Genomic DNA, 13010 nt, shown 5'->3' with positions numbered 1-13010 from the left:
GAAGTGTGCGTGGAGCATTCAGTGTCCAGTTACGGTTGTTAAAGGTGAACAATAAACCCAGAACATGGCACATTACTACCGTACTGGCCATGAGAAACTAACCTTACACAAATGGTCTGCACTGCTGTACTAAATTATTCATGACTCCTGTGTCTTTCTAGTTGTTGATGATAGAGAGGTTTGACAGTGAAGTGAATAAAAGAAGAGCTAGAAAGGACCTGTTGCCTTAATGTCCTTAGGTGGTACCCCTGTGGAGAAATTACAAAAGGATGTGGAAAATACAAAAAGAAAAAAGAAAAAAAAAAGTATCTGTTTTTCATCAAGCACATGAGCATATTCAAGACTTTAGCACAAATAATCAAGCGTAATAATGTGACACATTGCTCGCTTTCCTCCTGTTTCAATGGAAACATTGCTACTGTATGAGTAAAATTAGATCTTTGAACTGAATACTGACTTTATTATTATAAAGAAGAAACGGATAAGGCAACCAAACATTTGGTAAATGTTTAAGTAAATTTTAGCCGTGAGAACTCTCAGACATAAATTAGAGCTAATGAGCATGGCCTTTCGTTTAGTCTTAGACCTTTTTTGTCGAATTAGCTCCCAAAAATTTGGTGTCAATTTCATTTTTTGATCACTATAAGTCCTTTTTGCGTCCTTTTTTGTTTTAATTCAAGCTTTTCAGTCGAAATTCATTATTTGACATTAAATATGGCCGTTTAGAATAAATTCACTGTATCGCCATTTTAAAAATGTCATGGAATATTCAAAACATTGCTGGAATTTAAAGTTTATTAAATTTCTGTTAAGAATCAATTTTTAATTTTTGTAATTATCGTTTAAGGCAGCGTTTCCCAACCTTTTTTGGCTCACGTACCACTTGGTAGTACATCTATTTTGTACCACTTCGTAAAAATGATGGTATTTCGTGAAATTTCTTATTCCGAGAGTTTTATTTTACTATTATTATCTTTATTTGTATAGAGATACAAATGTATCTGTTACAAAGGAGTTCATGTTCACTTTATAAACGTTGTAAGGTGTAAGATCTTAGTTTTAACACTTTTTTTCAATAATTAAAAATTGCGTACATATTTTCCTCTTCAAAATTATTAATTAATTTACAAAGTTCTTCTTTAGGATTATTATATTTGTGCCCAAATCTTCTAAATCAATTTCTTTTAAGCATTCAACTACTTGTAAGTACCAATTGAATTTAATGTTGCTTGGATAGAGCTTACTCATTACAATGTCTTTTTAAGCAGATCTTTACATAGTTATCATTTAAGTACTGTCACATGATAATTCTATTAAATTTTCTTTTATCTTTTATCGGTAATGATGTAGCTTTTCCTAAATTTTCTTTACAGAAGGGGTTTTGAAATCCTATTATCATTTATGTTTTCGGGTTTTGGAAAATACTCCCAGAAAGACAGTTTTAATCCTGTTAAATGTGCTATTTATTATATTTTCTCGTATATCTTGAGACAAACTAACCTTATTACTGTACATATTATAACTTTACTGCATAATATTATTAATTAAAATAATTTTTATGAATTATAGAAAAAAACGTTTCTATGATATTTTTATGATTTAATTTTTTATGTCCGCCATTATTGGTTATTCTTCGCGTACCACCAACCAGCAACTCGCGTACCACAGTTTGGGAAAAGCTGACGTAAGCAATCGAAAACAATGTGCCGTATAAGCCTTGAAGATGATCTATTCCTATACTAGATCGATAATTAGGAAAAATAAAAAAATATAAGTTTGTGATTGCAGTAATGTACTTTTATTCAATAAACGTCTTAAAGATGTAGCAGTCTGTGGATTTCGTCTAACTTAAGCAATTTTTACTGCAATATCAGCAAAGTTAGGGTCTCCATGGAGAATATTTGCCACTACAAATTCTTCTAGTATTTATTAGAATGGTTAGCTCTTTAAGCAGATCTTTACATGGTTATCATTTAAGTTCTGTCACATGATAATTCTTTATCTTTTATTGATAATGATGCAGCTTTTTCTAAATTTCTTTATAGAAAGGGTTTAATATCCAATTATCATTTGTGATCTCGGGTTTTGGAAAATACTCAAAGAAAGAAAATTTTAAACCTGTTAAATGTGCTATTATATTTACTCGGATATCTTGAGACAGACCAACCTTATTGTTGTACATATTAACAACTTTACTGTATAATATTATTAATTAAAATAATTTTTATGTATTATAGGAAAAAACGTTTCTAGGATATTTCTATGCTTTAATTTTTTGTTTTTAATTTTTTATGTCCGCCATTGTTGATTATTTTTCGCATACCACAGGTTGGGAAACGCTGTTTAAGGGATCTAAGAATTTGGGAGTACGTTTTGCAAGTACATTCCTGATTCTTTGAATTACTTACTTAGTCAGATCCTTTTTTACCGTTTGGTATAGAGTTTATTCTTTTAATTGTAAAGCCTTTTTAATGGAATACTGAAGTTAATAGTGTCTATTGAAGCTGATTTCTTCAAGAGAGTGGACTGTTGTACTACAGTGACATTGCCAGAGAAGTAACTACTCACATTGCATAAATATAGCTAGATGAAAATCAACATTTTAAAATAATTACCATTTGTAAAAAAAAATTGGCCCGCTAGGATTCATAACCTGCTTGGGTATAGAAGGGCATGGCATAACAATTTAATTGTACCACAAACTTGGTTTAAATTTAATAGATGTAAAAGTTTGCTATAAATGTTTATTGAGGAATATTTTGTGAACTATTATGGATTTCCCCGTAATTTAGATAGCCGAATCTAAGTGAAAGTTTAGTTTTATGTTTCGGTAATGGACAAACTGACATTATTACCATTAAATAATAACATGTAATTACTTTTTGAAGATTTAAATGATACTTAAATTTGTTGCAGAACATACTGGATACCATTGTTTTTAGTTTATTTTGTAATAATTAGCAATTATACAGCGACAGCTTGAGAGATATAATCAATAAAATAAAGTACCATCTTTACTGACTAATCAAATCTAGAAGAACTAGAAATTATGGCTAATTTCAGTTAAACTGTTCTTTAACATTTTATTTACATGGTAGTTTAGTTAAAGAACATGAAAAGTTATAAGAACAAAGAAAGTGAGCAAAAATAGTTATTTATTTAACAAGTATGGAAAGTAGTACTTTTACTTACTTAAATACTTTACACTCGAGTTAAATATTATATTTTTTCCGCAACCATTAGATTTATTAACTAAAAAAATTAAAAATTTCATTTTTACAGTCTACAAAAAGTAATTTATTTATTATAAACATTTATTGGTATATTACAATTATTTACATTACTTACGTATTTACATTACTTATTACATTTTCTGCTGTTTCTTTTATTGATGGAGGAGTGTTTTCTAAACAGGAATCACTAGAATCCATTTTAAATTTCTATAAGGTAACACTATAACCTTTTTAACTGTTATAATTAAAAATATCTAATTATTTATTAAAGTATTATTTTTATTTCTATATTCCTTTCAATTTTTATTTTATTTTTTAATATTCGTTTTTTAATTATTTAGTTACGTTAAATAAGCTTATTAAAGTTTTACAGAAAATATTTATGTTAATAACAAAACTTCTTATATCAAAGAAGCACAATAAAGTTTTCCCACTCACTAGTGAGGAAAGTGACACTAATGGGAATTTTTCCCCACTAGTGTGGGAAGTTGGGCATTACACAGCTGATTTTAATTGAGTAATGAGAATTCCCTACATGGTTGCAGAAAAAAGTTTTTGTCCTGCTTCATCTTTGAGTTTTTAAGAGTCTTGGATCTTTTTTTGTAAGTTCTATTCATCTACACCGCTAAAACAAACTTAATATCTCAAAACAACTTCACAATTAGCTTCAAATACACATTTTAACAACTCAATAAACAAAACTATCGCATATATTTACTAAATTTTTAGTACATTTCCATATAAAATTTATGTATAAATAAATCGATCGATTGTTAGCTTAAAGAGTTTATATAAAACAAAAAATTAAAGTTAAGTGACTGATAGCACTATTTTGTAAGTTATACTATGTCTTCGAGTAGTAACCCGGAGCTCGAGGCAATATAAAACATTTAAGTAAAGTAATTTTGACAGGAGAGGATAATCCAGAATGTTTCAGCCAGGAAATAGATGTATGAACTTCTAAAGTTCATTCAACCTTCCCGGTGTAGGCGTCAACAACCCTTGAGATGTATATTTTTTTGAATTAAATTTCTTTGATGGACGTTATGATTAATAGGTTTTTGTTTTTTTTTTCTCTTGATGCTGGAAAAATTACGAAATATGCAATAGTTTTCATAGAAACTCCAAGAAAAGTAAGTTTAGTGTGAGTTCTTACAAATTAAGGTGTGAGTTTTTGTGTGAACATATCTTAACAAATAAATCTTTGAAGTTTAAACAAATTTTTAAATGGAATCCTTCAAAAGTCGAACTCTGAATCGAGTTTTTCTCGATTTTCTCGAAAAATAATTACATCGATTTTCTTTACACTTGTACATCTACTATTACGAATCGCTTACTAAGTAACGAAAGTATTGCAATTATTTAAAATTTTAAATAAAGAATGTTCGCTGGCAATATCCATTTTGTGCAGGTCCAAAACAATAGAACTGTTTTTTTAGAAAATGAATAAATTCATATTTGTATGAACACTCTAAAAACAAAGAACATGCCGGAAGTCCAGTCTTAGTATTTTGAGTACTTACAAAGGGTTAGCGTCTCACGTGTTTGTAGAGAAATCTGTCTGACCGGAACCGTCGTTTGTGTAAGAGGTGTTAGTTTCCTTTTTGCTGAAAACATGATACTACACATGTAGTAGAGCAACGAATTGTCGTGAAATTTCACATGAAACTGGGTAAAACCGCTACTGAAACTTATCTTTTATTAAAAGAAGTTTATGGCAATGAATGTTTATCACGTGCGCGAGTTTTTGAGTGGTTCAAGCGTTTCCAAGATGGCTGAGAAGATGGAGATGATGACCGCTCAGGTCGCCCTTCCAAGTCCAAAACGGATGAAAATATGGATTATAATTAATCAACATTACTACTACTCTTCTTCCACGAATCGGGGCGTTTTTTTCCTTACTGTTTCATGGAGTTGATCGAGCATCTCACGGTAGTAATGTTGATTAATTATAATCCATATTTTTATCCGTTTTGGACGTGTAAGGGCGTCATCATCTTCGACGTCTTCTCGGCCATCTTTGAAACGCTTGAACCACTCAAAAAACTCGCGCATCATTCACGACAATTCGTTGCTCTACTACATGTATAGTATCATGTTTTCGGCAAAACGAAACTAACACCTCTTACGTACACAAACGACGGTTCGTATTGCGCTCTTTTGATGTCAATGTGCACGGCTCGGATCCATTCAGTATTAGGCTTTCTACGAGAGAAGTGTAGATCTTATGCTTTGTGGGAATGCTCAAAGCGCGGGTTCCAGATTACGGAATGGAACATCCACGTTGCTGCTCTTCCCTTTATCACCTTATACTTCACGTCCTCGGTACACCTACCCATCTTTACTCAGAAAGGATCCAAGGTACTTGTCGAAAGATCGAAAATTTGGTAAAAAAAAAAAACAGAAATTGGCTATAATCTTTCTTCACTTTGAATTAATGGATCAGTCACTTAAAAAAAGGAGCGATAATCGAAGCAATAAAACATTGAAGTCAAATATTATTTGAGTACAAATTATAAGTTTAAAAAAAAAAACCTGTTATTAAATTAATTAATATGTAAACTGCGGTAAGAATAATCCATTACAGATTTACTCGAAACTGGTTACTATGAGATTTTGAAAATACTGCGGAGTAACTGTTTAGGCCCTGGCCAATCACTTTTATTATCTTTAAATAGGAAAATATTATAGAACTAATTCTTAAACTGCAATATATCTTTTACCTGTAATAATCCAGAGCCCTTCAAACTTCCTATTTGTGCCAAAGAAAGGATATAAAAGCTATTGTAAGGTTTTTGTTTCCTAGTTGAGCTTATTCCAAGCACAGCAATAGAGCTAACGGCCATCAGTATTTAGACACAACTGGGAATTTCCTGGTTCCAACCAGGTGAATACTCTTTATTTTACTCAAAAGTCAAAATTATATCTCAAAAAAACATACTGTCATGAAATAAGATAATAAATCCAGCAAGTAATGTTTATTCAGGAATCAGAAAAGTACTCAGATGCCCGATCTACTAAAAGTTAAGACTGAGGAGACTTTAAAGGTAGGTAAAATCCAAATTAACCTGGTAAACGTCATCGTCGAATTTATTATTTTTAATTTCAGAATTTTTTTTTTTTTTTTAGCGTTACTTTAATAAATGTTTCTACAAAATTATTTGTAAATAAACTACACAAATCGATTAACTCCAATTTTTGAAATATCTTAAATTTAAATGGCCTAAGAACTTGGTTCAGTCATAGCTTATTATATTTATAATAAATTTCTCAAATCATAAAGATTAGCACCATTAAATGACAAAAACGTTTTTGGCCATTGAATAATAAATAATTTATTTCAGAAGTCATTTTGATTAACTCCGTCCTCTAATGTGAATCGTTACAATAATTCAACTCAAATTCACAAGCTGCCGTTGAATGATAGCGGTAAATTTATTTGAATTTATATTATAAACAGGAATTTTAAAAAAACAATGTGCATTATTTCATCGCATTTCTCCATTTTGTGTTTCATGGAGTTAATCGAATTGTGTAGTGAACAGCTCAGTTAGATCTCAGTTGTAAACTATTAATGTTAAATCCTCTTTTTTGATCGTTTGGTGAAAAGTAACCCTTAGTGCAGTAAAACATTTAAAACAAAATGTAAATTAGACATATTTCCCACATTTTAGCGAATTACCTATGACTCCAAAAATTTCGGATTACGATGTGAATGCAGTTGATTATATGTTCCACAGAACTCTTAAACATTATGTACTAGTATCATTTATCAAATGTAAATCGATACGATTGTTAAATGTTACATCATCGTAAGATAACATAATATTTATAAAAGAAACTGATCGGTTTTAGCTTGTGCTGTGAAGGGGCTGTAGTATTCAGTATGTGTAAATCTTGTTGGCAATGATTTACATCTCCAGTTACAGCATCCAGTATTTTGTCTGCAAGCAGGCAAGTAACGATCTTAACTCATATCTCTCTCTTAGAAATATACACCTCTATTGGGTATTTTCAGTAGGGATAACGACTTATACATTTGAGATCTGCGTATCAAGTAAACTTACACATCGTGTTTGAACGATGCTTCTCGTTTATTATTATTTTTTTTTTAACACCCTTATTCTCTCGATGCCACGTCATATAAAAATATTACCTTACTCAAAAACATCCCCCTCAATTGCTCATATGATCGTCCCAAACTAAGAAAAACCCCTCCTATTAATAATGTACAGGATAACGAGCAAAACCATAAATACTACAAAATGATACACTTAGTTAAATTTACTTTTAAACAGCATCAAATATCTGACATTTTCCCCAATAATTAGTTTTATTTACAATAAATACTTTTACAATATAAACAACCGCCTCTCTCCTACTTCTACATGTTTTAAAGAAATTTTTGGTTTTTTGGTTTACCCAAAATTTAGTAAATATTTTTAAAGTTACTTCTCGAAGTTTTAAAAAGAAGATTTGAGAAATGAGGCTTCTCTGAGGTTAACACGTTCCGTGCCAAGTTTACCACCGGTGGTACACGTTAATCTTGATCTTCAGGCCACGTGTACCACCGGTGGTAAAATGTAGTCATATATTTATTTAATGCAGTGAAAACATATATTTTATGACAAATCTAATTCTGTAAAATATATTTCTACCAAAAAAATGAGTCATTATACAAAATAGAGTATGGAACAAAACACATAAGTTTATTTAATTGTTATATATACAATAATTAATAATTACATTTGATATTGGATTTTGTTAAAGCAAGGGAGGTAATAAAGACGGCTATTTCGGGGCAATCGCTGCAAAACGTCATTATTCTTATAGTTTTCTCCTTGCTACTTCAGTACCGAATTTTTTACATTTTGTTTGTAGCAACGTTATCTTGCTGTCCTCACTTTGCCCTCTTTCTTTTTAATTTTGTGGTGTCTTCTAGAGTTTGTCGCAGTTTCTGGAGACGAGTTGTTATTTACATACCACAAGTGCTACATGATGTGATAGCTATTCTAAACAAGATTGATGATGTAATGAAAGATTGTGTGATAATACATCAACCTTTAGTCTAAATATCAAATAACCTGAACGTCAAGTCAGGAAAAAATGGTTTGGTTTGGTGAAAAAATAAGAAAATAAATCAGTATTATTGCAGAGTTTTTTACTTTTCTTCTTTCTCACTGAAGCCAGGGCGTACCAGAAACTTGTAAGAAGGTTATATTTACCGAGCTTTTAATAATCGCCTTATATTTACTTCATTACCAACAAAGTTGTATGAATATACGAGGGTCGTTTGAAAAGTCCGTGCAAAGTCAGAGAGATAGCACTACTGGCGCGTATCGAGGTTATGTTTACTTAGTAGCATCTCTTGGAAGAACACACACCAAGTTTCAGCCAGATCGGTCTATTTCTTTGTGTTTGGCATTCGTTTGAATCGAGGAAGTCGAGTGATTTTCAAAAAATGGACGAAAAAGAATTTCGTGTGTTGATTAAACACTACTTTATGAAAGGCAAAACGCCTCAGGAGACTAAAGAGAAGCTTGATAAACATTATAGTGACTCTGCACCTTCGATTAGAACAGTTTATTAGTGGTTTCAAAATTTTCGGAGTGGCCATATGGGCACAAGTGACGCTGAACGTTCTGGACGCACTGTTGAGGTTACTACTCCAGAAATCATTGATAAAATCCACGATATGGTGATGGATGACAGAAGAGTGAAGGTGCGTGAGATTGCTAGTGCTGTGGGCATCTCGAATGAACAGGTACATAATATTTTGCATCAACATTTGGACATGACAAAGCTATCCGCAAGATGGGTGCCGCGATTGCTCACGCTTGACCAAAAACGAAATCGTGTGAAGTGTTGCAAGGACGGTTTGCAGATGTTCCAGAAGAATCCGCAGGACTTTAAGCGTCGTTTCGTCACTGCGGATGAAACATGGATACATCACTACACTCCTGAGACCAAAGAACAATCTAAACAAAGGGTTACCAAGGGGGAATCTGCGCCAAAAAAGGCGAAGACCGTTCCTTCGGCCGGAAAGATTATGGCGACTGTCTTTTGGGATTCGCAAGGAATAATCCTCATCGACTATCTGGAAAAGGGTAAAACTATTGCAGGTGCATATTATTCATCGTTATTGGACCGTTTGAAAACCGAGCTGCAAGAAAAACGCCCACGATTGGCCCACAAAAAAGTCCTTTTCCATCACGACAACGCACCAGCTCACACCTCAGCAGTTGTGGTCGCAAAATTAATGGAAATAGGGTTCCAACTCGTTTCACATCCCCCCTATTCACCAGACTTGGCTCCCTCGGACTACTATTTGTTCCCCAATATGAAGAAATGGCTGGCGAGAAAAAGATTTTATTCAAACGAGGAGGTGATTGCAGAAACGAATGGCTATTTTTCAGACTTGGACAAATCCTATTATTCGGAAGGGATCAACAAACTAGAGCAGCGTTGGACGAAGTGTATAAGCCTAAAAGGAGACTATGTTGAAAAATAAAAAAGGTTTACCCCAAAAAATTAAGTAGTTTTTATTTTTGCACGGACTTTTCAAACGACCCTCGTATATGTCTTTAATTATATTCTGTAAAAATATATATATACATCGTGTAAGGCGCCATAGTAGGCGAGGGGTTAGAGCCGAGCAAAGTTAAGATGCATTCTTATGAGCCTTAGGGAACAAGGATGATCAGGGAGAATTTCCATTGGATGGAAAAATGGGTGGTGCGCCCATGGTAGAAAGATTCGGAAGGAAGTTGTAAAAGATGCGGGATATCTTGGTTTTCTAGGACAGGATTTGCTTTAATCAGGAAGTTGTAAAAGATTTCCCCATACCTTATCTGACGCAATAACGAAATCCTCAAAACGAAACTAGGATAGTGTAGTAACGAACCATAAAAAATAGTGATATCGTTCTGAAATGTGTCAATTGTTTTAGGTTTGAAAAGACCAAAATATTTTTATATCAGCAATTAAAACTATTTTTTTTTTTTTTTTACCAAATCAAATTTCAACGAATCAGAGGATAATCAGTAACTGTTTCGTCTGCCTAATCGTTATCGCAATTGAGTGGACAACTCTTTTCTCTTCACTAAAAAATCACAGCGCCAATCACAAATCAATATTAAATCGATTTCCATCATCGGAAATTTCGCATGTTTCACCGTGAATTTAAACCTATGAAATAAACAAACATTTTTTGAAATTAATATTAACAAATTGAATTGAGAAAAACAAATAGAAATAGAGTGAAATATTATTACAAGATGAATCTAAAAACTTAAACGACAGGACACAATGGTGAACATTGTTCACCTGTCTGATTTAAAATGATTATTTTACAGATCACAATACCTGCACTAACAATTAAATTCAATTTATTGGTGTGAGAAAAATAGCATTGATAGTTCAATCCATCAAAGATAACCAAGAAATTGGCGGGATACCTAACAATATTCAGATGTCATTGTACGAAGAAAGTGCACACAGTAATAATGACCCAAAAGTATTTAGTAAATCTCCAGCTTTCTAACACGTATTCTGGCAATGGAAACCAACGTTCAGTTCATCGCTTTCATTCGAATTAGGAAAACCCAGAACATTGAAGGCGGAAGTTCAACTATCGAAGAACAAAAATTTGACCTGTTAGCCGTTATTGTGGGCTAGCTGTAGGGGCAATATAACTGTCTACTAATCCCTCAACCAATCAAAATATAACAGTAATTGTTTGTTTACAAACACAAAGTCTTCATACAAAGTGAACAATGTCTATGATCTATTATTTTCAATGTTAACGTCCATTCTCTTTTACCTCTTGTAGCAATGTAAATAGACCCATTGTAGGTAGCTATTTCTTATGATTGCGGTCTAAAAGTTCTGAATTGAAAAGTAAAGACATGAATGTAAATTTGAGTAACCTGTCTTGCATTTACTTACTCCGGTAAGTAAAGTATGGCGATTCAATAAAATTATCGATATTTAGTTTTCACCAGGAACGTATATTTGCTAGAATATATTTTCAGCCCCTCGTTAAGGTAATTGAATTTTTTGCAATTTATCTAAAAACTTGAGGGATTTTCATTTGCTTAAAAGTCGGAATTTCGCCGACTCTTAATTGTCATATGAAAACACCAATTTCAAAGCCAAATATCTCGCGCTCTAATGATCCGAATTCATTGATATTTTAGTCAATTATGGATAACTATTAGCTAACAATAAATTGGATTAAATATTATCATTATAAGTGCATTACAATAGAAAACATAATTATTTAATGTTTTATAGATTTTAAAGAAACTCCAAATTCATTGTCGAATATCTCGCGTTCTAACGCAAGAAAATCTTTGATATTTTACACAATTATAGAAAACTAATACCTCTACAATTGAGTGGAATATCAACATTCTAAGTGCATTAGAATAGAGGATATAGTAAGTTAAAATTTTATAGATTTTAAAGAAACTCTAAATTCAATGACGAATATCTCGCGTTCTAATGCACGGAAATCTTTGATATTTTACACAATTATAGAAAACTAATACCTCTACAATTGAGTGGAATATCAACATTCTAAGTGCATTAGAATAGAGGATATAGTAAGTTAAAATTTTATAGATTTTAAAGAAACTCTAAATTCAATGACGAATATCTCGCGTTCTAATGCACGGAAATCTTTGATATTTTACACAATTATAGAAAACTAATACCTCTACAATTGAGTGGAATATCAACATTCTAAGTGCATTAGAATAGAGGATATAGTAAGTTAAAATTTTATAGATTTTAAAGAAACTCTAAATTCAATGACGAATATCTCGCGTTCTAATGCACGGAAATCTTTGATATTTTACACAATTATAGAAAACTAATACCTCTACAATTGAGTGGAATATCAACATTCTAAGTGCATTAGAATAGAGGATATAGTAAGTTAAAATTTTATAGATTTTAAAGAAACTCTAAATTCAATGACGAATATCTCGCGTTCTAATGCACGGAAATCTTTGATATTTTACACAATTATAGAAAACTAATACCTCTACAATTGAGTGGAATATCAACATTCTAAGTGCATTAGAATAGGAGATATAGGAGTGAAAATTTGGTTATTGTCTTCATCAATCTGGAATAAATTTACTAATGAACTGTTCTTGCTTATTTTTTAAAAATATTTTCTACTGTGGTTTTGTTTAACGCATAACAGTCCCATGTACTGGACGCTTCTAATATCTTTATCCCACTTATTTTAACACTCTTCATGTCAAGATAATGTATAATATTTTCGAGTAAAAGAGCAATGGATAAGCCGGAAAAGTTCTGCTGTGGACTTTAAAAAGTTCATTCACCCCTACATTAAAACGTCAACAACCTAATGTTGCAGTTTTAAAATTTTAGCTACATTTCTTTTTTCTTTTTTTTAAACCGTTTTAAATTTAAGGCGAATCAGTATCTAAGTTCATTGTCGCCTGGTGCACTGTTGGCTTCAGGTCAGTTGCAATCGTTGTACGCTAACCACTGAGAAAAAACTCCTGCGTTTCACATCGTATAAGAATTGTAATGGTTAAATTATTATTAATTTCCAAAACTTGGTGTCCACTTCTTGCTGAGCCAGTTTTAATACGTAATAATTCGATTGTATCTTAAAGAAAAATTGTAATCAATGTCGAATTTCCCTCAAACATCACAAAAACTCAATCTATCTCCTTAACAAAAACTTACAGTTTCAAAAGTTGAGAATAAAAAGTAACGATGTGGTTTAAATTGAAA

This window comes from Rhodnius prolixus, unplaced genomic scaffold (genome assembly GCF_049639745.1).
Source record: "Rhodnius prolixus isolate KJV_2025 unplaced genomic scaffold, Rpr scaffold_10, whole genome shotgun sequence".
Classification (NCBI taxonomy): domain Eukaryota; kingdom Metazoa; phylum Arthropoda; class Insecta; order Hemiptera; family Reduviidae; genus Rhodnius; species Rhodnius prolixus.
This window is presented reverse-complemented; position numbering follows the sequence as displayed.